Raw genomic sequence first — 27447 nt, 5'->3', positions numbered from 1 at the left:
TGTAGACTTGGAGAAAGCTTTTGAAAATGTTGACTGGAATACTCTCTTTCAAATTCTGAAGATGGCAGAGGTAAAATACAGGGAGCGAAAGGCTATTTACAATTTGTATAGAAACCAGATGGCAGTTATAAGAGTCGAGGGGTATGAAAGGCAAGCAGTGGTTGGGAAGGGAGTGAGACAGGGTTGTAGCCTCTCCCCGATGTTATTCAATCTGCATATTGAGCAAGCAATAACGGAAACAAAAGAAAAATTCGGAGTAGGTATTAAAATCCGTGGAGAAGAAATAAAAACTTTAAGGTTCGCCGATGACATTGTAATTCTGTCAGAGACAGCAAAGGACTTGGAAGAGCAGTTGAACGGAATGGACAGTGTCTTGAAAGGAGGATATAAGATGAATATCAACAAAAGCAAAACGAGGATAATGGAATGTAGTCGAATTAAGTCGGGTGACGCTGAGGGAATTAGATTATGAAATGAGCCACTTAAATATATAAAGGAGTTTTGCTATTTGGGGAGCAAAATAACTGATGATGGTCGAAGTAGAGAGGATATAAAATGTAGACTGGCAATGGTAAGGAAAGCGTTTCTGAAGAAGAGAAATTTGTTAACATCGAATATAGATTTAGGTGTCAGGAAGTCGTTTCTGAAAGTATTTGTATGGAGTGTAGCCATGTATGGAAGTGAAACATGGACGATAAATAATTTGGACAAGAAGAGAATAGAAGCTTTCAAAATGTGGTGCTACAGAAGAATGCTGAAGATTAGATGGGTAGATCACATAACTAATGAGGAGATATTGAACAGAACTGGGGATGAGTTTGTGGCACAACTTGACTAGAAGAAGGGATTGGTTGGTAGGACATGTTATGAGGCATCAAGGGATCACCAATTTAGTATTGGAGGGCAGCATGGAGGGTAAAAATCGTAGAGGACGAGCAAGAGATGAATACACTAAGCAGATTCAGAGGGATTTAGGTTCCAAAAAAGTGGTTCAAATGGCTCTGAGTACTATGGGACTTAACATCTATGGTCATCAGTCCCCTAGAACTTAGAACTACTTAAACCTAACTAACCTAAGGAGGTCATACATCACCCAGTCATCACGAGGCAGAGAATGTAGGTTGCAGTAGGTACTGGGAATGAAGAAGCTTGCAGAGGATAGAGTAGCACGGAGAGCTGCATCAAACCAATATCAGGACTGAAGACCGCAACAACAACAACAACAACAACAACAACAACAACAACATCACTCAGGAGGACATCCAACAACTCTATTAATCAATTCCAAGCCGAATAAATGCATGCATAAGGGCCATAGTTTGACCAACAGGTTATTGACTTGCTCTGAAGCTGTTCCTCTTGAATAAATCATCCAATTTTTCTGAAATTGTAATCCTTTGTTTGTCTACACATGTCCATCACATCTACGGATTTCCGCCCCATTCGAATCATTCCTTCGTCGTGCATCTTTTTTTTTGTCTTAGAGTGTATTTTTCTTTTTCAGCAGTTATTTTGTTGCTGCTGGAAGTCTACATTTCATATCCTCTTTAATTCTGTGGTCATTAGGTATTTTTCTGTCCAAATGCCACAACTCATCTACTTCATCACCTGACGTAATTCTGTTCCACTCCAGTCCCCATATTTAGCTCTTATTCGTGTTCACCCTGCAACCTCTCTTGAGGCTACTGTTCATTCAATGTATCTGCGCTTCCAGGCACTTTTTTCGGAAGAAGTACTATATAAATAAATGTTTTGCGAGGAAAGCTCTGCGCTGCATCTATTCCGATAATCTATTAGATGGCAAATGAGAGAAAATTAAGGGAATTATTGGGCTAAACATCCACTAAATATGTATGTCAGGTAATGAGGATTATGCCTCGTCGGGTTATGAATGAGTTGAAGTGGTAGTATCTTTCTGGGTTGAAGGAACGGAGGCCTTCATGAAGGTGCGTTTTAATAGGAAGTGTTTGTCTTACAGCGTTACATCTAACTATGAAAAAATTAAGTGTAAAAGTCGTTCAGCAAATTTTCATAATGCAATACATAGGTCTCAAGTGGCTCTTGTAAAAAGTGAGCATCGTGATGGATACAGGATAAAAGCCATTATGACAGAGAAACTATTCGATCTTCAATGTTATCTAGAACAGCTTATTTCAAAGTTGTGCAATTGTAAGTACTAGCGACGGGAATCAGAGCTATGATTTTCTATTATCAGATGTTCTGTTTCTCTCCTGCGATGTAGGGGATCCAGGGACAGCCAGATAGAGCTCCTTCTCGGTATGAGCTACTTTTAAAGCATTGTTAGTATTTTATAGATAACTAGCTCGAATTATTTCCCTATAACTGTTCCACATATTAGGCAACCTTGCAGAGCTAGAAATAGTGCTTCTTCAGTGACAGTCTAGCGACACACCTAAGCGACACAGTTTGTTGTTACTGCAGAATAGTGAGTAGAGTATCCTTCGACGTCAATGATACGTAGCTCGTACTTAAATGACCAGCCGTAAATCAAAAGCCGTAAAGAGCGAGAAAATGAACATAAAATGCCAAAATCTCTTCGCAGTTTAACGAAATGAAAATCAGTCAACATTTTGCGTCTGGTTTGTGCTATTTCAATCAACTTTGTTTTTACATCTACATCTACACAAACTGCTGTTGCTGCAGAGTGTATGGCGGAAGATATATCGTCCTTATTTCATTCACGAACAGAGCGGGGGTAAGTAAGTTGCCCATATATGCCTCTGTACGCTGCTGATCTCACGTTATTCTCACTATTCCTACGCGAAACACGCAGTCGCACAGTCTCATTCGAACACAGGTTGTCTAAAGTCAACCAGCAGTGTTTCACGACAGCTACTTCGTGCTTCTTCCAAGGTTTCTTATTTCCCCGAGAATTTCTGTAACACTTTTGTGTAGCCTGGAGCGACCTGTTACGCAGCACGTCTTTGAATTCGTTGGACGCCTGTTGCCGTGTCTGCTTGATAAGGACTACAAATACTGGAACTTGGCACGGTCTTCAGTGACATCGTTGTCAGAGCGACGTAAACCGTGGTCTTCGTTCATTCCTTTCCAGCAACTAAACATCACACTCTAGCAGTTCATCGTGAGTCGCTGGAGCAACAAAGGGAATAGAAGAAAGCACACGCAATTTCCGTTGTAAAATTTACGCATGGACATTCCTTGCTTGTTCCGTAGTTTACTTACGATATACAAGGGGCGTTCAATAAGTAATGCAACCCATTTTTTTTCTAAAATCAGGTTGGTTTTATTCAGGATTCCAATACACTCTATTGTTTCCCACTCTTTGGCTACAAAACCCAATTTAAATTCGTCGGCCTTACGCCACAGCCTGTATGCCCGCAGGGTACCACTCTACTGGTCAACATCGGAGCCGTCTTGCTTCGTCAATAACTTCCCCATCGTCAACGTACTGCTTCCCGCGGATTTAACGTAAGACCAGAACTTCCTAGGATTTTCTGTCAAGTCGGTACACAGAATTTTACTTTCGAATTCACTGAACGCTTCACGCATAGCCCTCCTTACGCTAACTTTGACATCGTTTAGCTTCTGTTTGTCTGAGAGGTTTTGGCTGCGTTTAAACTTGCAGTGAAGTTCTCATTGCTTTCATAGTAGTTTCCTAATTTTGTTGTTGAACCACGGTGGGTTTTTCCCGTCCCTCACAGTTTTATTCGGCACGTACCTGTCTACAACGCATTTTACGATTACTTTGAGCTTTTTCCATAAACACTCAACATTGTCAGTGTCGGAACAGAAATTTTCGTTTTGATCTGTTAGGTAGTCTGAAATCTGCCTTCTATTACTCTTGCTAAGCAGATAAACCTTCCTCCCTTTTTTATATTCCTATTTACTTCCATATTCAGGGATGCTGCAACGGCCTTATGATCACTGGTTCCCTGTTCTGCGCTTACAGAGTCGAAAAGTTCGGGTCTGTTTGTTATCAGTAGGTCCAAGATGTTATCTCCACGAGTCGGTTCTCTGTTTAATTGCTCGAGGTAATTTTCGGATAGTGCACTCAGTATAATGCTCTGTCCCTACCACCCGTCCTAAACATCTGAGTGTCCCAGTCTATATCTGGTAAATTGAAATCCCCACCTAAGACTATAACATGCTGAGAAAATTTATGTGAAATGTATTCCAAATACAGTTGTTCTGCCACTAATGCTGCTGAGTCGGGAGGTCGGTAAAAGGAGCCAATTATTAACCTAGCTCGGTTGTTGAGTGTAACCTCCATCCATAATAATTCACAGGAACTATCCACTTCTACTTCACTACAGGATAAACTACTACTAACAGCGATAAACACGCCACCACCGCTTGCATGCGATCTTTCTAAACATCGTCTGTGCCTTTGTAAAAATTTCGGCAGAATTTATCTCTGGCTTCAGCCAGCTTTCCGTACCTATAACGATTCAGCTTCGGTGCTTTCTATCAGCGCTTGGAGTTCCGGTACTTTACCAACGGAGCTTCGACAGTTTACAATTACAATACCGATTGCTGCTTGGTTTCCGCATGTCCTGACTGTGCCCCGCACTCTTTGAGGCTGTTGACCTTTCTGTACTTGCCCGAGGCCATCTAACCTAAAAAAAACCGCCCAGTCCACGCCACACAACCCCTGCTACCCGTGTAGCCGCCTGCTGTTTGTAGCGGACTCCTGACCTATCCAGCGGAACCCGAAACCCCACCACCCTATGGCGCAAGTCGAGGAATCTGCAGCCCACACGGTCGCAGAACCGTCTCAGCCTCTGATTCTGGCCCTCCACTCGGCTCTGTGCCAAAGGTCTGCAGTCAATCCTGTCGACGATGCTGCAGATGGTGAGCTCTGCTTTCATCCCACTAGCGAGACTAGCAGTCTTCACCAAATCAGATAGCCGCCGGAAGCCAGAGAGTATTTCCTCCGATCCATAGCGACACACATCATTGGTGCCAACATGAGCGACCACCTGCAGATGGGTGCACCCTGTACCCTTCGTGGCATCCGGAAGGACCCTTTTCACATCTGGAATGACTCCCCCCAGTATGCACACGGAGTGCACATTGATTTTCTTCCCCTCTCTTGCTGCCATATCCCTAAGGGGCCCCATTACACGCCTGACGCTAGAGCTCCCAACTACCAGTAAGCCCACCCTCTGCGACCGCCCGGATCTTGCTGACTGAGGGGCAACCTCTCGAACAGGACAAGCAGCCATGTCAGGCCAAAGATCAGTATCAGCCGGAGACAGAGCCTGAAACCGGTTCGTCAGACAAACTGGAGAGGCCTTCCGTTCAGCCCTCCGGAATGTCTTTCGCCACATGCCAAACCTTGAGACGACCTCCCACTCTACCACGGGTGAGGGGTCAGCCTCAATGTGGGCAGTATCCCGGGCAACCACAGCCGTAGTCCGATCGGGGGATGCGTGGGACGAGCTGGCCGTCCCCGACAAACCCCCATCTGGACCCCCACAGTGATGCCCATTGGCAACAGCCTCAAGCTGTGTGACCGAAGCCAACACTGCCTGAAGCTGGCAGCGAAGGGATGCCAACTGAGCCCGCATCTGAACACAGCAGCCGCTGTCCCTATCCATGCTAAATAATGTTGTGCAAAGAACGTCTGAACTAATCTACAGAGAGCACAAACAATTCGACACAAAATGTAAATGGTTATTAAAATACAAGATTGCCTAGTAAATGGAGTAACGCTGCTACTTGCGCACTGCTGACACACTGCTCGGCGGCAGAAGGAGACTACGCGATTTTACACTATTCAGGTACTAAAACGCGATGCTACAACTCCCAAATACTATAATACGCCCGAAATTTATGAATTAAACAATGCAAGTCCCAAAAACACGCAAAGAAATTAAGATTTAAACTACGTAACAAATAAGTGAGCTAGGAGTATACGACTTGCTGCTGCAGCTGCTTATCCAACGGCGGCAGAGAGCACACTGAGATCACTGTGTTGTCTGTCGGCCCAGTGAGGAAGCAGCTGGTTAAGCACGTTAGAGGAAAGTCCACCGGACCTGACGGGATACCAATTCGATTCTACACAGAGTACGCGAAAGAACTTGCCCCCCTTCTAACAGCCGTGTACCGCAAGTCTCTAGAGGAGCGGAAGGTTCCAAATGATTGGAAAAGAGCACAGGTAGTCCCAGTCTTCAAGAAGGGTCGTCGAGCAGACGCGCAAAACTATAGACCCATATCTCTGACGTCGATCTGTTGTAGAATTTTAGAACATGTTTTTTGCTCGAGTATCATGTCGTTTTTGGAAACTCAGAATCTACTATGTAGGAATCAACATGGATTCCGGAAACAGCGATCGTGTGAGACCCAACTCGCTCTATTTGTTCATGAGACCCAGAAAATATTAGATACAGGCTCCCAGGTAGATGCTATTTTTCTTGACTTCCGGAAGGCGTTCGATACAGTTCCGCACTGTCGCCTGATAAACAAAGTAAGAGCCTACGGAATATCAGACCAGCTGTGTGGCTGGATTGAAGAGTTTTTAGCAAACAGAACACAGCATGTTGTTATCAACGGAGAGACGTCTACAGACGTTGAAGTAACCTCTGGCGTGCCACAGGGGAGTGTTATGGGACCATTGCTTTTCACAATATATATAAATGACCTAGTAGATAGTGTCGGAAGTTCCATGCGGCTTTTCGCGGATGATGCTGTAGTATACAGAGAAGTTGCAGCATTAGAAAATTGTAGCGAAATGCAGGAAGATCTGCAGCGGATAGGCACTTGGTGCAGGGAGTGGCAACTGACCCTTAACATAGACAAATGTAATGTATTGAGAATACATAGAAAGAAGGATCCTTTATTGTATGATTATATGATAGCGGAACAAACACTGGTAGCAGTTACTTCTGTAAAATATCTGGGAGTATGCGTGCGGAACGATTTGAAGTGGAATGATCATATAAAATTAATTGTTGGTAAGGCGGGTACCAGGTTGAGATTCAATGGTTCAAATGGTTCAAATGGCTCTGAGCACTATGGGACTCAACTGCTGTGGTTATAAGTCCCCTAGAACTTAGAACTACTTAAACCTAACTAACCTAAGGACAGCACACAACACCCAGCCATCACGAGGCAGAGAAAATCCCTGACCCCGCCGGGAATCGAACCCGGGAACCCGGGCGTGGGAAGCGAGAACGCTACCGCACGACCACGAGATGCGGGCGAGATTCATTGGGAGAGTCCTTAGAAAATGTAGTCCATCAACAAAGGAGGTGGCTTACAAAACACTCGTTCGACCTATACTTGAGTATTGCTCATCAGTGTGGGATCCGTACCAGATCAGGTTGACGGAGGACATAGAGAAGATCCAAAGAAGAGCGGCGCGTTTCGTCACAGGGTTATTTGGTAACCGTGATAGCGTTACGGAGATGTTTAACAAACTCAAGTGGCAGACTCTGCAAGAGAGGCGCTCTGCATCGCGGTGTAGCTTGCTCGCCAGGTTTCGAGAGGGTGCGTTTCTGGATGAGGTATCGAATATATTGCTTCCCCCTACTTATACCTCCCGAGGAGATCACGAACGTAAAATTAGAGAGATTAGAGCGCGCACAGAGGCTTTCAGACAGTCGTTCTTCCCGCGAACCATACGTGACTGGAACAGGAAAGGGAGGTAATGACAGTGGCACGTAAAGTGCCCTCCGCCACACACCGTTGGGTGGCTTGCGGAGTAAAAATGTAGATGTAGATGTAGACGGGCTAAGTCGGCAGAAGGCGATACTGGTGGTGTCTGGGTTTGTTTCCTGTCCCTGTATCTTGCCTCCCTGTGGTGAGCACAATCAAGGGGCTGCAATGCCTGAGATGTGGTTCTAGTAAGCGTATGCTCCGCGGTAAATCTGACAGGGTAAAAGTATTTAAAATTGTGCAAACTATTAGTGGTACCGAGTGTGGAGAACTGTTGATCTTGGTGGAGGTCGCGCCTCCTAGGTGAACCCTCTCCTGACTGAACATCAGATTACAGGAGATCGTTAAATGGGCTAGTGGTGCCCCAACTCCCCATCGAGCTCCCTCACCCCCCCCCCCCCCCCCTCATATTTAATGGTAAGATGGCCCAGTGGATAGCCCGTCGAAAACTAAGACAGATCAAGCGTGAAAAGAGAAAGAAGGTGTACTGAAATGTGAAGAAAAAGAAGCAAAACAGGAACAGTAAACGGTCCAAACTCAACATGAGCAACAGTGACAGAGTCTAGAGACACGGCGATGTGGTTATGTAGTCCAAGTGTCGGAAGATCTCCCTTGTGTCCTATTTTACTTTTTAATTTTTTTCAGAAAATTATGAACTGGCCGTCCAGTCATTAACGTGCATGCTCGCTGTATTCAAATTTGTGTCTGTGTAGTGGTGTAACGTCCGTTTGCAACAGCGAGGTGTAAGGAAGGGACACACAGGGCTATTACAAATGATTGAAGCGATTTCATAAATTCACTGTAGTTCCATTCATTGACATATGGTCACGACACACTACAGATACGTAGAAAAACTCATAAAGTTTTGTTCGGCTGAAGCCGCACTTCAGGTTTCTGCCACCAGAGCGCTCGACAGCGCAGTGAGACAAAGTGGCGGCAGGAGCCGAGAAAGCGTATGTCGTGCATGAAATGGACTCACATCAGTCAGTCATAACAGTGCAACGACACCTGAGGATGAAGTTCGACAAAGATCCACCAACTGCTAACTCCATTCGGCGATGGTATGCGCAGTTTAAAGCTTCTGGATGCCTCTGTAAGGGGAAATCAACGGGTCGGCCTGCAGTGAGCGAAGAAACGGTTGAACGCGTGCGGGCAAGTTTCACGCGTAGCCCGCGGAAAATTGGCTCATGCCAGAACTGGAGACCGACAGCGTCGACTTCATCTTTCAACAGGATGGTGCTCCACCGCACTTCTACCATGATGTTCGGCATTTCTTAAACAGGAGATTGGAAAACCGATGGATCGGTCGTGGTGGAGATCATGATCAGCAATTCATGTCATGGCCTCCACGCTCTCCCGACTTAACCCCATACGATTTCTTTCTGTGGAGTTATGTGAAAGATTCAGTGTTTAAACCTCCTCTACCAAGAAACATGCCAGAACTGCGAGCTCGCATCAACGATGCTTTCGAACTCATTGATGGGGACATGCTGCACCGAGTGTGGGAGGAACTTGATTATCGGCTTGATGTCTGCCGAATCACTAAAGGGGCACATATCGAACATTTGTGAATGCCTAAAAAAACTGAGTTTTTGTACGTCTGTGCAAAGCATTTTGAAAATATCTTAAATAATAAAGTTATTGTAGAGCTGTGAAATCGCTTCAATCATTTGTAATAACCCTGCACAACTACTGTGTTAGCAGCGGAGAGGAAGTGGGTCTGCAATTAAGGACCGTGAACGTTTGACGACAAGGTGACAACTCAACCGAATCCTCCACCCGGAAACACGTCTGGGGTGACATACACGACACTGGTGGCAGTATGTGTGTCATATGATAGGAATCTGTTATCGACGCACCTAACTTGCACGGCCGGTGAGTGAGTGAGGGTTGCCTGCTTGCCCTATTTAGGTGTTTCTGTGGTTGTGACTGTGATCAGTCCCAAAGTAAAGATGAAAATGTAATAGTTCCTCACATAAGCTGCCACAAATGAACACAACAGTTTCACAACGACACAGTTTTCCTTGTGCTCTATCAAAACACACGTTTTTTAATGTTTTTAATGTTTTTAGATTTGAATTTCTTCATTGTAACATAATTCGCACCCTTTAATTTCTTGTTTTCATTTCTGTGAGAGGTCTAAGCGGTATCTCATTTGCTCTCACTGTTCATTACATTTACTTGCGACGGCAATATATTTTATCACATGATTCATATTCTGTAACCAATGTATAGTATGAAAACTGTGAAAACTACAGAAAGAGAAGAAACTCGTCAATAACCGGACGGACAGCTCATGATATTGTGAAAAAAAATTAAATAAAATGAGCACAAAGGATATTTGAACACGGATATCCTGCTTTCTAGGCTAACACCGTGACTTCTGGACCACGACGCCATGACTGTTCTAACCGTCTCAATGTTACACATCCTGAGCTAGGACCATTCACTGTTTGCGTTCTGCTTCTTTTTTCACAGTTCAGTACATCTTCTTCCTGTTTTAATTCTTGATGTATGTACAGTTTTTGATGGGCTATTCACTGGGGCCATTTTTACCACTAAACATGGGGGGTGGGGGTGGGGGGGGGGTGTTTGCGATGGGGAGTCTCCCTTGGTAGACGCTCCCTTAGTGTATTCCAGTCTTACGACTGTTGTGGCACACGCAGCGGACATGCAGCCTGCTGACCCTACAGTTCTCCTGTGGGCTGCTGCCTGTGCACACCGGCTGCCGACATCACCTTCGCCAGCCTGCCGCATCCCGCATCGCCTCACGCCGCAAGGAATTAAGTTACGTAACTTTGTTACGGGCTTCTGTCGCAATGATCGTAATATTTGTTTTCTTGTTGTTGTTGCGGTCTTCAGTCCTGAGACTGGTTTGATGCAGCTCTCCATGCTACTCTATCCTGTGCAAGCTTCTTCATCTCCCAGTACCTACTGCAACCTACATCCTTCTGAATCTGCTTAGTGTATTCATCTCTTGGTCTCCCTCTACGATTTTTACCCTCCACACTGCCTTCCAATACTAAATTGGTGATCCCTTGATGCCTCAGAACATGTCCTACCAACCAATCCCTTCTTCTGGTCAGATTGTGCCACAAACTTCTCTTCTCCCCAATCCTATTCAATACTTCCTCATTAGTTATGTGATCTACCCATCTAATCTTCAGCATTCTTCTGTAGCACCACATTTCAAAAGCTTCTATTCTCTTCTTGTCCAAACTATTTACCGTCCATGTTTCACTTCCATACATGGCTACACTCCATACAAATACTTTCAGAAATGACTTCCTCACACTTAAATCTATACTCGATGTTAACAAATTTCTCTTCTTCAGAAACGCTTTCCTTGCCATTGCCAGTCTACATTTTATGTCCTCTCTACTTCGACCATCATCAGTTATTTTGCTCCCCAAATAGCAAAACTCCTTTACTACTTTAAGTGTCTCATTTCCTAATCTAATACCCTCAGCATCACCCGACTTAATTCGACTACATTCCATTATCCTCGTTTTCCTTTTGTTGATGTTCATCTTATATCCCCCCTTCAAGACACCATCCATTCCGTTCAACTGCTCTTCCAAGTCCTTTGCTGTCTCTGACAGAATTACAATGTCATCGACGAACCTCAAAGTTTTCATTTCTTCTCCATGGATTTTAATACCTACTCCAAATTTTTCTTTTGTTTCCTTTACTGCTTGCTCAATATACAGATTGAATAACATTGGGGAGAGGTTGCAACCCTGTCTCACTCCCTTCCCAACCACTGCTTCCCTCTCATGCCCCTCGACTCTTATAACTGTCATCTGGTTTCTCTACAAATTGTAAATAGTCTTTCACTCCCTGTATTTTACCCCTGCCACCTTCAGAATTTGAAAGAGAGTATTCCAGTCAACATTGTCAAAAGCTTTCTCCAAGTCTACAAATACTAGAAACGTAGGTTTGCCTTTCCTTAATCTTTCTTCTAAGATAAGTCGTAAGGTCAGTATTGCCTCACGCGTACCATTATTTCTACGGAATCCAAATTGGCCTTCCCCGAAGTCGGCTTCTACTAGTTTTTCCATTCGTCTGTAAAGAATTCGTGTTAGTATTTTGCAGCTGTGGCTTATTAAACTGATTGTTCGGTAATTTTCACATCTGTCAGCACCTGCTTTCTTTGGGATTGGAATGATTATATTCTTCTTGAAGTCTGAGGGTATTTCGCCTGTTTCATACATCTTGCTCACCAGATGGTAGAGTTTTGTCAGGACTGGCTCTCCCAAGGCCGTCAGTAGTTCTACTGGAATGTTGTCTACTCCGGGGGCCTTGTTCCGACTCAGGTCTTTCAGTGCTCTGTCAAACTCTTCACGCAGTATCGTATCTCCCATTTCATCTTCATCTACATCCTCTTCCATTTCCATAATATTGTCCTCAAGTACATCGCCCTTGTATAGACCCTCTATATACTGCTTCCACCTTTCTGCTTTCCCTTCTTTGCTTAGAACTGGGTTTCCATCTGAGCTCTTGATGTTCATACAAGTGGTTCTCTTATCTCCAAAGGTCTCTTTAATTTTCCTGTAGGCAGTATCTATCTTACCCCTAGTGAGATAAGCCTCTACATCCTTACATTTGTCCTCTAGCCATCCCTGCTTAGCCATTCTGCACTTCCTATCGATCTCGTTTTTGAGACGTTTGTATTCCTTTTTGCCTCCTTCATTTACTGCATTTTTATATTTTCTCCTTTCATCAATTATATTCAATATTTCTTCTGTTACCCAAGGATTTCTACTAGCCCTCGTCTTTTTACCTACTTGATCCTCTGCTGCCTTCACTACTTCATCCCTCAAAGCTACCCATTGTTCTTCTACTGTATTTCTTTCCCCCATTCCTGTCAATTGTTCCTTTATGCTCTCCCTGAAAGTCTCTACAATCTCTGGTTTAGTCAGTTTATCCAGATCCCATCTCCTTAAATTCCCACCTTTTTGCAGTTTCTTCAGTTTTAATCTACAGGTCATAACCAATACATTGTGGTCAGAGTCCACATCTGCCCCTGTAAATGTCTTACAATTTAAAACCTGGTTCCTAAATCTCTGTCTTACCATTATATAATCTATCTGATACCTTTTAGTATCTCCAGGGTTCTTCCATGTATACAACCTTCTATCATGATTCTTAAACCAAGTGTTAGCTATGATTAAGTTGTGCTCTGTGCAAAATTCTACCAGGCGGCTTCCTCTTTCATTTCTTAGCCCCAGTCCATATTCACCTACTACGTTTCCTTCTCTCCCTTTTCCTACACTCGAATTCCAGTCACCCATGACTATCAAATTTTCGTCTCCATTCACTATTTGAATAATTTCTTTTATTTCATCATACATTTCTTCAATTTCTTCATCTGCAGAGCTAGTTGGCATATAAACTTGTACTACTGTAGTAGGTGTGGGCTTCGTATCTATCTTGGCCACAATAATGCGTTCACTATGCTGTTTGTAGTAGCTTACCCGCATTCCTATTTTCCTATTCATTGTTAAACCTACTCCTGCATTACCCCTATTTGAGTTTGTGTTTATAACCCTGTAGTCACCTGACCAGAAGTCTTGTTCCTCCTGCCACCGAACTTCACTAATTCCCACTATATCTAACTTTAACCTATCCATTTCCCTTTTTAAATTTTCTAACCTACCTGCCCGATTAAGGGATCTGACATTCCACGCTCCGATCCGTAGAACGCCAGTTTTCTTTCTCCTGATAACGACATCCTCTTGAGTAGTCCCCGCCCGGAGATCCGAATGGGGGACTATTTTACCTCCGGAATATTTTACCCAAGAAGACGTCATCATCATTTAATCATACAGTAAAGCTGCATGCCCTCGGGAAAAATTACGGCCGTAGTTTCCCCTTGCTTTCAGCCGTTCGCAGTACCAGCACAGCAAGGCCGTTTTGGTTATTGTTACAAGGCCAGATCAGTCAATCATCCAGACTGTTGCCCCTTCAACTACTGAAAAGGCTGCTGCCCCTCTTCAGGAACCACGCGTTTGGCCTCTCAACAGATACCCCTCCGTTGTCGTTGTACCTACGGTACGGCTATCTGTATCGCTGAGGCACGCAAGCCTCCCCACCAACGGCAAGGTCCATGGTTCATGGGGGGGGGGGGGGGGGAGATTTGTTTTCTTCTCTTTTTAAAAAAAAATTGTTTTCTTCTCTTTTTTAAAAAAAGATACATCTCGCATTTTAATTAATGTGAGTTTAAAAGTTTCACGCAGCTGGCTTAATATTTTGAAATGCAGGACAGTGAACGAGTCTTTTAGATGTAGAGGCAGTATGTTAACGGGGATGCATTTATAACTAATCGTCTTGATTACCCATCATGTTCTTGGCTTAGTATTAGTCGGGCTCCCGTTTGTAAATCGGAACTGTGGTATAAGATTCTACAACACCAACTAGTTGCCTTTAGCAGGATGATTATGACGCATATTGGCATTGATACTCGTTTTTCCTTTTTATAAACGTGTAAAATTCAAAATTAGAGTATATTCTCTTATTTATTGTTGACGTTTTATTTAAGGTTCAAATGGCTCTAAGCACTATGGGACTTAACTTCTGAGGTCATCAGTCCCCTGGAACATAGAACTACTTAAACCTAACTAACCTAAGGACGTCACACACACCCAGGACCGACGCAGGATTCGAACCTGCGACCGTAGCGGTAGCGCGGTTCCAGACTGTAGCCCCTAGAACCGCTCGACCACTCCGGCCGGCTTATTTAAAGGCTCTGTTGACTTGCTTTCGAACTGTTAAAGAATTTTTTTGGAATCACTCATCTTAAATTTATCGAGCGACAGTAGCCGTTGGGTACATGCTGAAAGTCTGCTTAACGAGAAACTGGAAATTTGCACCCTACAATATTTTGTAATAAATGTTTTACAAATGTTAAATGATGAAACTTCCTGGCAGATTAAAACTGTGTGCCGGACCGAGACTCGAACTCGGGACCTTAGCCTTTCGCGGGGAAGTGCACTTGCAAGGAGCACGAAAGCAACGCCACGTAGAGAGAAGGCCTGACCGCTCCCTGCGAACAGCTTGACGGGTATCCAAGAGTAGTCATAACAAAAGGAAGCGACAAGTGTCTTGTAACGTTGTGCTGAGCATGAGAGTACGTGAATGCAGCACAGCGTAACTGTTTTAGAAAGTTTTTAACGTTATGTTTGTAATGGGCAGTTCGAATTTGTGTTAGTAACAGACAAAATTCCGTACAGATGTTGTGTGACCGGGTGTAAAGGCAATTACCCGACGGGACGAAAGTGCAAGATTTTCATTTCCAGAGGAAGAAACATTATTTGAAGAATAGGCTATCCCAAGGTAAAATTTAACAATCAGCAAAACAACAAAGGTAACTCATTTAAGTTCATTTACGATTATACTGTAGTATAAAGTAAACAATGTGAGCCATAACCTTAAATTTACTCATCTCCTGGCACTTACTGTATTAATCTTTTGGGAGTATTGTATTATTATTGTTATTAACGCCACTAATATACCTTAAATTCTGTAAGGGGGTTGAAGCTAAACACCATTCATAAAGTGTGCCCATTGCAATTTAGATTTTCTATGTTGTCGCTGAATTCACAGAAGTTACAGGACACTAAACGCCAATTTCTGTAGGGTTATGAGCCTAACATTAATATTGACTTACTTATTTCCTGTATTTACTTACGTATTTCCTGTTCGATTTTAGTTGTTTGCTTTCCATAAAAGTGAAGCCTGATATGGAACAAGAGCGAATCATTATGTGCTTCGGTGTTTTCCACTTAATGTGTTTAAAGAGATTGTTTTGTTATTTGTTTTAGAGAACACATCTTTAAACCTTAGAAGAAACTGAATAAAGTGGTACAAATTTCAGGTCTGTAAGTCAAATGGTTTTAGGATTGTGGCCTTTTTAAGGTTTCAAAGCAAGACAAAAATGGCAGAATTTTGGTCATTTTAAAAATTACGAACTCTAAAATAAAAAGCACCGAAAATATTCAATTTTGGATTTTTCATAATTTTGATAGAATAAAATGAAATATGCAAAATTCCGAATCATCAATGTTAAATCAAATTTTGTATTGATGGATTTCACATGGAAAGATCCTGATGTTTTCATTATTAAATATGCTTATTTGTGTGCAGTTAAAAACATGTGTATGGACCTAATGAAGCCATCAATCCCGTTACAAGTTTTGGATTTGCAGTGTAAAAACAGCTAAGTTTTAATGTATTAGCGTGTGAAATAATTAATATGAGAGAAATTTTGTTGAAACAGCGATGTACGACACTAATAATATGTAGCCAGAGAAAAGTGTTTCTAGAAGTGGCTGCAGTAGAAGCTGCTCTTGGATGGACGGAACTTGTATGACTACTCTTGGCAGGCGAGCAGCTCCGCGCCCGGGCCTTCTCTCTAGCTGGCGTTGACGAAAGCCGGCAAATGTAAACTATACCGGAAGTACCCCCCTCCCGTCCCCCCCCCCTCCCCGCAGACACCGACAGGTCGCTTATGGAGGATAAACTTAGACGTACGAGGGCAGTTCAATAAGTAATGCAACACATTTTTTTTCTCGGCCAATTTTGGTTAAAAAAACCGGAAATTTCTTGTGGAATATTTTCAAACATTCCCGCTTCGTGTCGTATAGTTTCACTGACTTCCGACAGGTGGCAGCGCTGTACGGAGCTGTTAAAATGGCGTCTGTAACGGATGTGCGTTGCAAACAACGGGCAGTGATCGAGTTTCTTTTGGCGGGAAACCAGGGCTTCTCAGATATTCATAGGCGCTTGCAGAATGTCTACGGTGATGTGGCAGTGGACAAAAGCACGGTGAGTCGTTGGGCAAACCGTGTGTCATCATCGCCGCAAGGTCAAGCAAGACTGACTGATCTCCCGCGTGCGGCCCGGGCGTGCACAGCTGTGACTCCTGCAATGGCGGAGCGTGCGAACACACTCGTTCGAGATGATCGACGGATCACCATCAAACAACTCAGTGCTCAACTTGACATCTCTGTTGGTAGTGCTGTCACAATTGTTCACCAGTTGGGATATTCAAAGGTTTGTTCCCGCTGGGTCCCGAACACCATAAAGAGCAAAGGAGAACCATCTGTGCGGAATTGCTTGCTCGTCATGTGGCTGAGGGTGACAATTTCTTGTCAAAGATTGTTACAGGCGATGAAACATGGGTTCATCACTTCGAACCTGAAACAAAACGGCAATCAATGGAGTGGCGCCACACCCACTCCCCTACCAAGAAAAAGTTTAAAGCCATACCCTCAGCCGGTAAAGTCATGGTTACAGTCTTCTGGGACGCTGAAGGGGTTATTCTGTTCGATGTCCTTCCCCATGGTCAAACGATCAACTCTGAAGTGTATTGTGCTACTCTTCGGAAATTGAAGAAACGACTTCAGCGTGTTCGTAGGCACAAAAATCTGAACGAACTTCTCCTTCTTCATGACAACGCAAGACCTCACACAAGTCTTCGCACCCGAGAGGAGCTCACAAAACTTCAGTGGACTGTTCTTCCTCATGCACCCTACAGCCCCGATCTCGCACCGTCGGATTTCCATATGTTTGGCCCAATGAAGGACGCAATCCGTGGGAGGCGCTACGCGGATGATGAAGAAGTTATTGATGCAGTACGACGTTGGCTCCGACATCGACCAGTGGAATGGTACCGTGCAGGCATACAGGCCCTCATTTCAAGGTGCCGTAAGGCCGTAGCATTGAATGGAGATTACGTTGAAAAATAGTGTTGTGTAGCTAAAAGATTGGGGAATAACCTGGTGTATTTAAATGCTGAATAAAACAACCCCTGTTTCAGAAAAAAATGTGTTGCATTACTTATTGAACTGCCCTCGTACATTCAGAAGTAAGCCCTCTAGTTAACAGTGACGCCAACAGCATCTCTTTCCGTTCGGCTACGGACGTACCTTTCCTTTTGAAATGCGTTGGGCGAGCGATGCAGTCGGCGCCAGTTGCTGCGCGTGACTGACGTCTTTCTCTCACCGGGCAACTTCAGTCACGCCGGGCCGGGCCGCTATCTCCCTCTGACGAAGATACGCGCTGACAACCGGAGCCTATTGTGGCGTAACCAGACATAAACCTCTCCTGAAACAGTGGCAGCTTACGTCACAAGCCTCGACAGGTGAATCGCACAGTTTGCACGGCAGCACCAAATAAAGAGGCTGATACAGTCGTCTTCACACCGAGACACATCTGGACCACAGAACCGTTCTGTGAAGACTGCAGTGGAACAATGTACTTTTTTTTTCTTGGCAAATGTATTGTATTGTCGGTCAGGGCCATGGAGGAGGTTTTGAAACTGGTGTCACTTGCCCCTCTCGCACGTGGCTTTTTTTTTTTTTTTTCAATAAAACCGAGCGACGTGGCACAGTGGTAACATTCTCGACTCGCGTTTGGGAGAACGAAGGTTCAAATCCACGTCTAGCAATCCACATTTAGGTTTTCCGTTTTTTTCCCTAAATCTCTCAAGGCAAATACCGATATCGTTCCTGTGACATACGCTACCTTTTTATTTTCTTCCTTTTGTCCCACTTTAATGAGAATGCCTTTCCAGTTGTTGTTCCATGCGTGCTACAAACGGAGACAAGATCTTCCGTGGAAACTGACACCGCGAATAAACAGAAGAGCCGGCCGTGGTGGCCAAGCGGTTAAAGGCGCTACAGTCTGGAACCGCGCGACCGCTACGGTCGCAGGTTCGAATCCTGCCTCGGGCATGGATGTGTGTGATGTCCTTAGGTTAGTTAGGTTTAAGTAGTACTAAGTTCTAGGGGACTGATGACCCATAGTGCTCAGAGCCATTTGAACCATTTGAACAGTAGAAGTTGTGACGTACTCGAGAGATCAGACGGCCATCCAGCACCAAAGAAACAGCGAGAAATTCCCAGCTTTCTTTCAAATCTGCAGCCTTGTATTCTCTCCAATTTCTTCTGTTCTCTGTATTGTGTTGGCAGAAGAGCCAACACCGTGTTGCCAGAGGAGGCCGAAATGCACGCTTTTAAGCTCACGCAAGCTGGCGTGAGGTCTGGAAAATGACAATTTAATTAATATAGCCAATAAGGTACGTTGCTGCTGGAATACTTAACTTTAATCCATAATTGGTGTACATCGCTCTTGACTGTACAGGTTTTACAATCTCAATGTTAACTGGTAATGGCGCCTTGCTAGGTCGTAGCAAATGACGTAGCTGAAGGCTATGCTAACTATCGTCTCGGCAAATGGGAGCGTAGTTGTCAGTGTAGCATCGCTAGCAAAGTCTGCTGTACAACTGGGACGAGTGCTAGGACGTCTCGCTAGACCTGCCTTGTGGCGGCGCTCGGTCTGCAATCACTGACAGTGGCGACACGCGGGTCCGACGTATACTAGCGGACCGCGGCCGATTTAAAGGCTACCACCTAGCAAGTGTGGTGTCTGGCGGTGACACCACATTCTGAACAACTGAACTTGCTGATAGGCACGTACTTCCAAACAAATCTGCTTTCTTCCAAACAAATCTGCTTTCATCGTACACTCTTCGATGAAGCTGAGAGGCACCCACATGCCTTGCTCATACTGTGGCATCAAGCAGTTAGGCCGGCAAGATGAGTGGTCTGCCAAGCTAGTGGATTTATTCTTATTTATCGCAAAACATCAATGACTGATTGTGAGCTCTAGTACCCACAATTAAGCTACAAATTATTCTCCTGTTTGAATATTACGCAACGGAAACGGATAACGCACATCTGACTATTAAAAATTTGCACAACTCTGATTGTTCACTACGCACTGGCAATACCACATTTTCTTTCTCACCCAACGGCTTTGATCAACACATGGCCATCGCACTGAATATGAACGGCGCACACGTTATAAATTCTGGATAACATGACTACACTCTATTCGAAGAACAAGGCCACCAATCTTTTTCTTTTCACAATCTTTTTTATTCAGATAAATTCTATTATGATTAACAGATAACCTAAACACACCATTACATTTTATACTACAATTACACAAGAGAAACTCCGCCCAGTGGGCATGGCTTTACATTGGTGATTATCTTATGGTCTCGTAATGATCTAACGCTACAGTGCACTCTCTGGATAGGATGGTGGATCTTTTGCTATGTCTCACACTTCGACTCTCACACACATCACGAAAATTTCCTCCAGACCGAAGGGTACAGAAAGGAACGTGCATAACCCACTGCCTCTGAACCTATCTTGCTACTCTCCCATGCAAACCACACATACTTAAATTACATGAAATACATCACTCTGGCAACATAGAATATCACACGAAGAATAGTCACAACGTTAGAATCACATCACTTTCAGCTTTCCCACTTCAATTAGTATTCATCCCAGTTTCGCACGACACTGCCCCACTTCGTAACTTTTCTTTCCTACTACGAACTCTGGAGGATATATGCACGTGTTCCTGTGCAATGCAAGCCAAGTGGCGTTGCTGGATAGACGGCTGACTCACCTTGCTTTTCTCTCAGAGTATTAGAGTGTGAATCTAGTGTCACACGAAAACATAACATGCAAAGTAATATTAAGAACATATTCGTCACACACGCGAGTCCTCAACTGATACCATGGACGAGTACTTCTCTTTATCATTTGTCTCATACACAGATTGAGACTCACACAGTACTCACCCGCGTGGAAATACTCTCTAATTTCAAGTCCTGCACACGCCATTTCTTAAATATTTCCAACTTATAGAACACACGCCAGTAATTCAGCTTAACTTTAGAACTCGGAAGTATTTGAACTTAGTACTAGCACTCGTAAGTATTCCAACTTAGTACTACATGTGGTTTCATTGTGACCGTTGGTCACTTCCGAAGATTACTACGGTCCCCTTAATATTACCTACCTGTCATTTAATTCTCCCCCCCCCCAAAAAAAAGTTCCTGAAATAGAGAAATTATTATTCCAAGCTACTCTTAACTATTTCACATCCATACCATTCTCTCCACTCTTTTGTCTTTACGGAGCACACCTAAGACAGGTCATACCAACACAAGATCCAGCGCCAGAGTGCTGAAACATGGCCTTTCTTCAGGTCATCTCGCACCTCCGCCGAGGTGGGGGAGCACCATGCTACCGTATTGGCCAGCCACATTTCAGGCGCTCAAACCTCAGGTAAATTTCATCTCTTTGGTTCCACCAAACGTGACCAAAGGACCGTCTCAAAGATTATCATATATTGCACATTCACTATCTGCAGTTAGCAGATGAGCATACATTCATTCATTTCGCAGATCTCACCAAATTGGATATAGGGATTTATTTTGTGGGAGTGCACATGTTATCAATTAAATAAATTGTCCTTCTTTCCTACACTGGCAACCAGCTTCGGTGTATTAAGTGAAACTGAGTTATTATTACAAAAAATATGTTGTTCTGACAAGAATAACGAAGAATGTTGAACCTATTTTCAATGTCGGGCGGTACTGTACCATTTCAAAGTTGCCATCTTAGTTCTCCAATCACATGCACTGCTTTATAACCGGTACGAGTGACAGATTCATTTACAGCAAACTTTCTCTTGAACAGATTTCTTTGGATTTCTAAATTACCTTTGACAGACTTACATTTCGCACAGCGACATTTTGGGTCATACTGCAACAGGTAATAATGGGTTCACTACCGATGGTATTGAGAAAGGAACCCCTGGTGGCTGTCGTACCAGCAGACAGCCGGCAGCTGGGACCCTAGCAAGCTGGTACTCACCTTGACGTAATCCTAGTATAGAAAGTCCAGAGGTGTTAGATCCGGCGATCGCGCTGGCCGTGGGACAGCCAATACAACGATGAGGCCAAGTGTTGTTCAGATGGTCGTGGACATTATCATCAAAGTGGGCTGGTGGACTGTCGTGTTGAAACCACATTCTTTCACGGACAACAAGGAGTACAGTCTCCAAGAACTGCGGCGGTATATCTCGCAGGAACACCAGATAACTTGGATCAATCAAATGGGGAGGCAGCAGATAAGGTCCTTTTAGGAGATCTTGTACAAAGCCCGGACAGAGAATCGTTGTTGATGGCCGCTGATGTGGGTGGCGTGGGGATTGTCCTCGCTCCAGACATGGCTGTTGCAACTGTTGAAAACACCATCACGTGTGAATGCGGCCTCATCAGTGAACTGTTGCACTAGTACGTAAGAAAAGCCCTGACAAAAAACATTAGCGCGACCGCTGTAAGCGTCAGCAAAAGATGTATTTTACTATGACGGAATGCGGTAACAAATGAGGGGAACCTCATTCAACTTTTTTGTCAATTAATGGAGAGTTAGTTCTCGAGTGGAGAAGACGTATTTTTGTAAGATGTGTGTGGTAGCCATTTGCGTTGTTTGAATAATAATTATTATTAATGCAAAACCACGAAAGTTTTCCTTTCTTTGGCGCATCATCTCAGTTTCAGCGGCCTGCATCGGAAGAAGAAGCGCGATTAAGAACTGTTATAGACACGGTTAACAGATGAATACTTAGGGCGGAAGGAGATGAATGTAACCAAGGACACCAGAAGTAAGTTGACGACACGACTTGCTCACAATTTACGAGATTCATGAATTTAAAACGAAAGACAATTTATTTCCTGCAAACTAAAAAGAAAATCAAGTATGCCAAGAGTATATAAGCAATTTGTTTAATTATATATATATATATATATATATATATATATATATATATATATATGCACACTGTATGAAGTTTGGCACTACAGCAAGGCTTGGATAGCCGCGCTGGATTAGCCGTGCGGTCATGGACTGTGCGGCTGGTCCCGGCGGAGGTTCGAGTCCTGCCTCGGGCATGAGAGTGTGTGTTTGTCCTTAGGATAATTTAGGTTAAGTAGTGTGTAAGCTTAGGGACTGATGACCTTAGCAGTTAAGTCCCATCAGATTTCACACACATTTGAACATTTTTGAATGCGTTGGATAACACACTGACAGAAATGAGAGCGTGGCTCAAAATCCGTTGGTCCCAGTATTTGAACACGTTGTTTGTGATAGGGGCGTAATGCTTGTTCGACCAGTACTCTGCCCACTGTATGCTTCGAAGTGTGCATTTCGCGGGCAAGCTGCTTGTCGCTGGGTGGTCAGCCGCATGATCCAACAACATCTCTTCAATTCTGGTGTTCGGACATGTCTCTGGCGGGAACCTTGGCCGCTTCTCTGTGTCGTGAACGACCCTGGCTCTCATACGTTGGTAGACATGGAGATAAAGTTCTCCTAATTAGGATGGCGCCTGTTGGGAATGCTGCTGCTGCTTTACGAGCAGTGCATCCTGCCACACCATACATCAAATGCACGTCTGCCAACTATCGTGATGAGTAGCGTACCATCTTTGATAACGCATCAAGCACTGTACACAGTAACACCTCTCGCCATAGACACATCACAAAATGTCTGTGGCAATGGACAACTATGCATGCGGCACAGGTTAATGATCCGGTGTGACGCATGCAGTCGCCACATGACACATGTGCTCTGAGCTAAGTTCTGTACAGCAAGTCTGTTTGGTGGTCAGGGGTGCATGCTGTTTATCACCCACTCCTTTTCCAGTGTACAACAGCCTCCGAGGCGGAAGTGTGGCAGAACTACATGCGCCATTGCAGTACATCCACTGAGACTGACGGTCGCCAATTTTAACAATTACTATGAGGTACATTGCTGTTATGTGGAGTACGCTATGTGTCCATAACATAATAAATGTGGATTTCCAATCATTGGTTCCCTGTCTCAAAATAATCCATTGTGGATTTACGGTCACCTGTTTCAATTTGACCCAAAAGGTGTGAGACATCCAATATGTTTTGTTTCATAGTGTCACCAAAACGGCAACATTTACGCTGCATATTACGCAAATACTTTTCTGGCCCTTTGTTTCCACAAAGAAGTACTTTAATCCCCATCCTCTAATGAAAACACGACCTCGGCATCCACTTTTAGAGGCTTTTAATTATAAACATAATTAAAATCTGAGAATAGCGCGAAATAAGCAGATAGTACAATAAACGAGAAAACCTAGATACAATAATTTAAAACTGCCAGTTTGTTGACCCCTGGTGTAGGTGATTCGCTGATTTTCTTAGTGCATACAAGTTCCACCATTTCTCAATGAAAGGTAACATACGTCCCATAGCGTTCATTGGACAGTTTGACAGTATTTGTCCTGAACACTGGTCAGAACAACAGAGTTGCCAGTAGTTTTGAGGTGGACGTCACATGATGGGGAACAGGAATAATAAAACGGGGGAAACAAAATGGCTCTGAGCACTATGGGACTTAACTTCTGAGGTCATCAGTCCCCTAGAACTTAGAACTACTTAAACCTTACTAACCTAAGGACATCACACACACCCATACCCGAGGCAGGATTCGAACCTGCGACTGTAGCGGTCACACAGTTCCAGACCGTAGCGCTTAGAACCGGTCGTCCACATAGGCCGACAAGAAGAAAACATATGGTGATTTTGTATAAGTGTTTCTGAATCACAGAACTGTGTCACCATCGAAATATTTGAAGACAGACGCTATGCCAGTAGCTGGTGTGGCAGTTACAAGGAAATTTTCCAGCGCTACTGGGAGAAAAATATGTGTTTTTCCCACCTTCTTAAAAGAATGTGACCTTGTTGCAATTTTTATACCGAAATTACCAGTATCGGTGCAAGAGAAGCTTGTTAGCATTAATAAATGTGACGTCAGTAATTTAGTGCATGGCCTTGAGCATTCGGTGTCTGGCAACAGACAAGGGCAGCAAGCCTGGAGGAAAAGCGGACGGACAAGCGTAATGACAATCAGTACAGTAGAGTCACCGGGCTGGAGGGGGAATGGTACGCATCGTAGCTGGGAAGAAAATTGACGACCGCGATGAATCCGCGGCTGATCTGGAAGGGGAAAGGTCTAGTCCACTCAAATAGCAAACATACCTTGCAAAAGGTGGGGTAGAAGAGTTTATTTTTTCAACTCGTTCATATGGTTGGAAAGATTAGAAAACTGAGTTTTGGCAACAAAATTTCGCCTGGGAAAACTTTCTGCAGTCAAAAAACTTGGAAAATTTCGGCCTTTTTTCAGTTTTTTTTTCAAAATATCTCAGTTTCATTTGCTCCTATCGCTTTGACGTATATTTTCTTTTTTAAAGAGCACAAAATTCTCTACAAATTTGATTCTTGCCATTTTTTTCTACTCCCAATATCTTAGGCGCTACAGCGCCTCAAAAAATACCAATTTTTCAAATTTTGAGCATAGTGGCAAGATATCTTACTGTTGAACACTATTTTTTCAGTTTATGTTAGTGTGGTATAAATACATTATACATCATGTTATATGTTGGAATTTACCACCTCACTTTCAGGTATTCAATTTCTCTGTATGCAACATGACGATTGCTGGGCATCCAACTATTGTGATTCTTACATCACTACCTGAAGTTCACTATGGGCCACTGTAAGTAGGCTGTTTATGTTTTCTCTATGTAAGTAGGCTGTTTATGTTTTCTTTATGTAAGTAGGCTGTTTATGTTTTCTTATTGGAAACGCCACGTACCGCTCTCTGTATGAAAATCACTAGCTGTGCTGTGTGCAGTCTGTGGCTAGTTTGCATTGTTGTCTGCCATTGTAGTGTCGGGCAGCGGCAGCTGGATGTGAACAGCGCGTAGCGTTGCGCAGTCAGAGGTGAGCCGCCAGCTGTGGTGGATGTGGGGAGAGAGATGGCGGAGTTTTGAAATTACATATATTATGACTTGTGATGATATTAAGGTAAATACATTGTTTGTTCTCTATTAAAATCTTTCATTTGCTAACTATCCCTATCAGTAGTTAGTGCCTTCTGTAGTTTGAATCTTTTATTTAGCTGGCAGTAGTGGCACTCGCTGTATTGCAGTAGTTCGAGTAATGAAGATTTTTGTGAGGTAAGTGATTTCTGAAAGGTATAGTTTAATGTTACTCAGGGCCATTCTTTTGCAGGGATCTTTGATAGTCAGATTGCGTTGCGCTAAAAAATATTGTGTGTCAGTTTAAGCGCAGTCGTGTATAAATTATTCTAAGGGGACATTTCATATGGCGACCCTGCCAGGATACCTCACTGGAATCTTCTGATTTTTTCTTGTAGTTTGTGTAATTAGTGTAGCTATTGTTTATTGCTAGCACGTAATTGTAGAGAGAATCTCCTTTGTAGTTGCAGTCTTTCATTGTTGTACTGTAAAACAGTTGTGGCATGCATGTAGATTTGCACCAAGTATTTCGCAGCTGCGCTTGCAATTAACTAGATATTATTTTCAGTGCTATGTTAATGTGTTTTCTTATTTTGCTCTTCAAATTGTGCTTTTCTGTGTTGTCGTGTGAAATATTGTGACAATAATGGCGTGTGAAAAACGTAATACTAGGCTCCAAAGTAAACTGAGAAATGACAGTGAAGGTGAAAGCAGTGTGTTAGCGCCACCGTGTAATGAATTAACTAATGTTCAAACTAGTAATTTGGTAATTGTGCATAGGGTAATGGAGCAGGCGGCAAATAATATCGTAGACAGTCAAACAATTAGTGAACAGGGAAGCATTATCGATCGATCGGTCGGCAATAGCTCGCCTCAGGAATCCGAAATGACAGGACACAATTTCGCAAATACTGAATATTCAGGTTTTGGGTCCTCACCGTTTTCTCAAATAAGTCAAGACACATTTTCTGCTTGTCAAAATGTGAATGTTGCCGGTGCAAATTCACTGCCGAAAAGCACTGAGGAACATGTTTCAGACACCAGTGCATTGTTATTACAGTTAATGCAACAAATGGGACAAAGGCTACAAAAGTTAGACACAACGCTTGAACAAAATCAGAAACAAATGGGACAAAATCTTCAAAAGTTAGACACAATGGAACAAAATCTTCAAAAGTTAGACACAGTGGAACAAAATCTTCGGAAGTTAGACACCACGCTTGAACAAACACGTGAAGATTTAACTACTGAGTTACATAACATTGAATCGAAATGTCAGAAAGTCTGTAATGGCGTAAAAACACAAATTGTGAGCATTTTCAACCTATTTTTTCACGGCATAAAAATGCATTACAGAATCACGAAGCAGCCATAAAAGAACTGCAAACTATTGTTCATGAAAATCATGAGACCTTACAAGCTAAAATTGATTCAGTTTCATCTACCGATTCAGTTACGCAACTTGCAAAAACTCAGGAAAACTTAAAGGACAGAGTAGATACCCTGAAAATTGGTTCAGAAAGACACATGGAGGAAATAAGTACACTATCGGAGAAAGTAGCCGAACTTTCGGATCAGGTCACTAACTTATCTACAAAGGTAGATGATGATCTGAATGACACAAGACCCGTAGCCTTCACTGACACAAAAGAGTATGAACAAATAAGAAAATTCAAACAAAATCAAAATCAAATCAATACACAGTACAAAAGAGAAATCTGGGAAGTACAAGATCAGTTGACGCAGGTAATACAAGAATTACATATTTCAGAGGACACTCGCGCTCCAACATGGGAAGAGGAACTTAGAAATACGGAAAAGCCACAAAATAATAACACAGGGCATTTCGGTAATTATGAAAGAAATTGGCAAGGTACACCGAATTTTGAGATGGAACCGCCGACACGACGTAACAATGACCGATATGCTACTCGCCGACACGATGATTTTGACTATAAGCTGTTCATTACTACACGTAAATTCAAAACGTTTAAGAACTCTGCCAACGACATTCATCCACAAGCGTGGCTCCATCAATTCTCTCATTGTTTCCCTCCTAGTGGTCATTGGAGCACAGGTTAGAAT

The 27447-nt window shown here is 43.4% G+C and overlaps 1 protein-coding gene across 1 annotated transcript in view; it reads right to left on the bottom strand.

Moving 5' to 3' along the window:
* LOC126095697 (uncharacterized) overlaps positions 1-17617 on the bottom strand; it is a 51388-nt gene extending 33771 nt beyond the window's left edge. Inside the window, exon 1 of the mRNA XM_049910449.1 lies at positions 17571-17617. The gene's annotated coding sequence lies outside the window, so the exon portion shown is untranslated. The remainder of the gene's footprint in view (positions 1-17570) is intronic.
* Between the last annotated feature and the right edge of the window lie 9830 nt (positions 17618-27447).

Source organism: Schistocerca cancellata, chromosome 8 (genome assembly GCF_023864275.1).
Source record: "Schistocerca cancellata isolate TAMUIC-IGC-003103 chromosome 8, iqSchCanc2.1, whole genome shotgun sequence".
Classification (NCBI taxonomy): Eukaryota; Metazoa; Arthropoda; class Insecta; order Orthoptera; family Acrididae; genus Schistocerca; species Schistocerca cancellata.
Note: the sequence above shows the minus strand (reverse complement) of the source record. Positions and strands in the feature narration are given on the sequence as shown.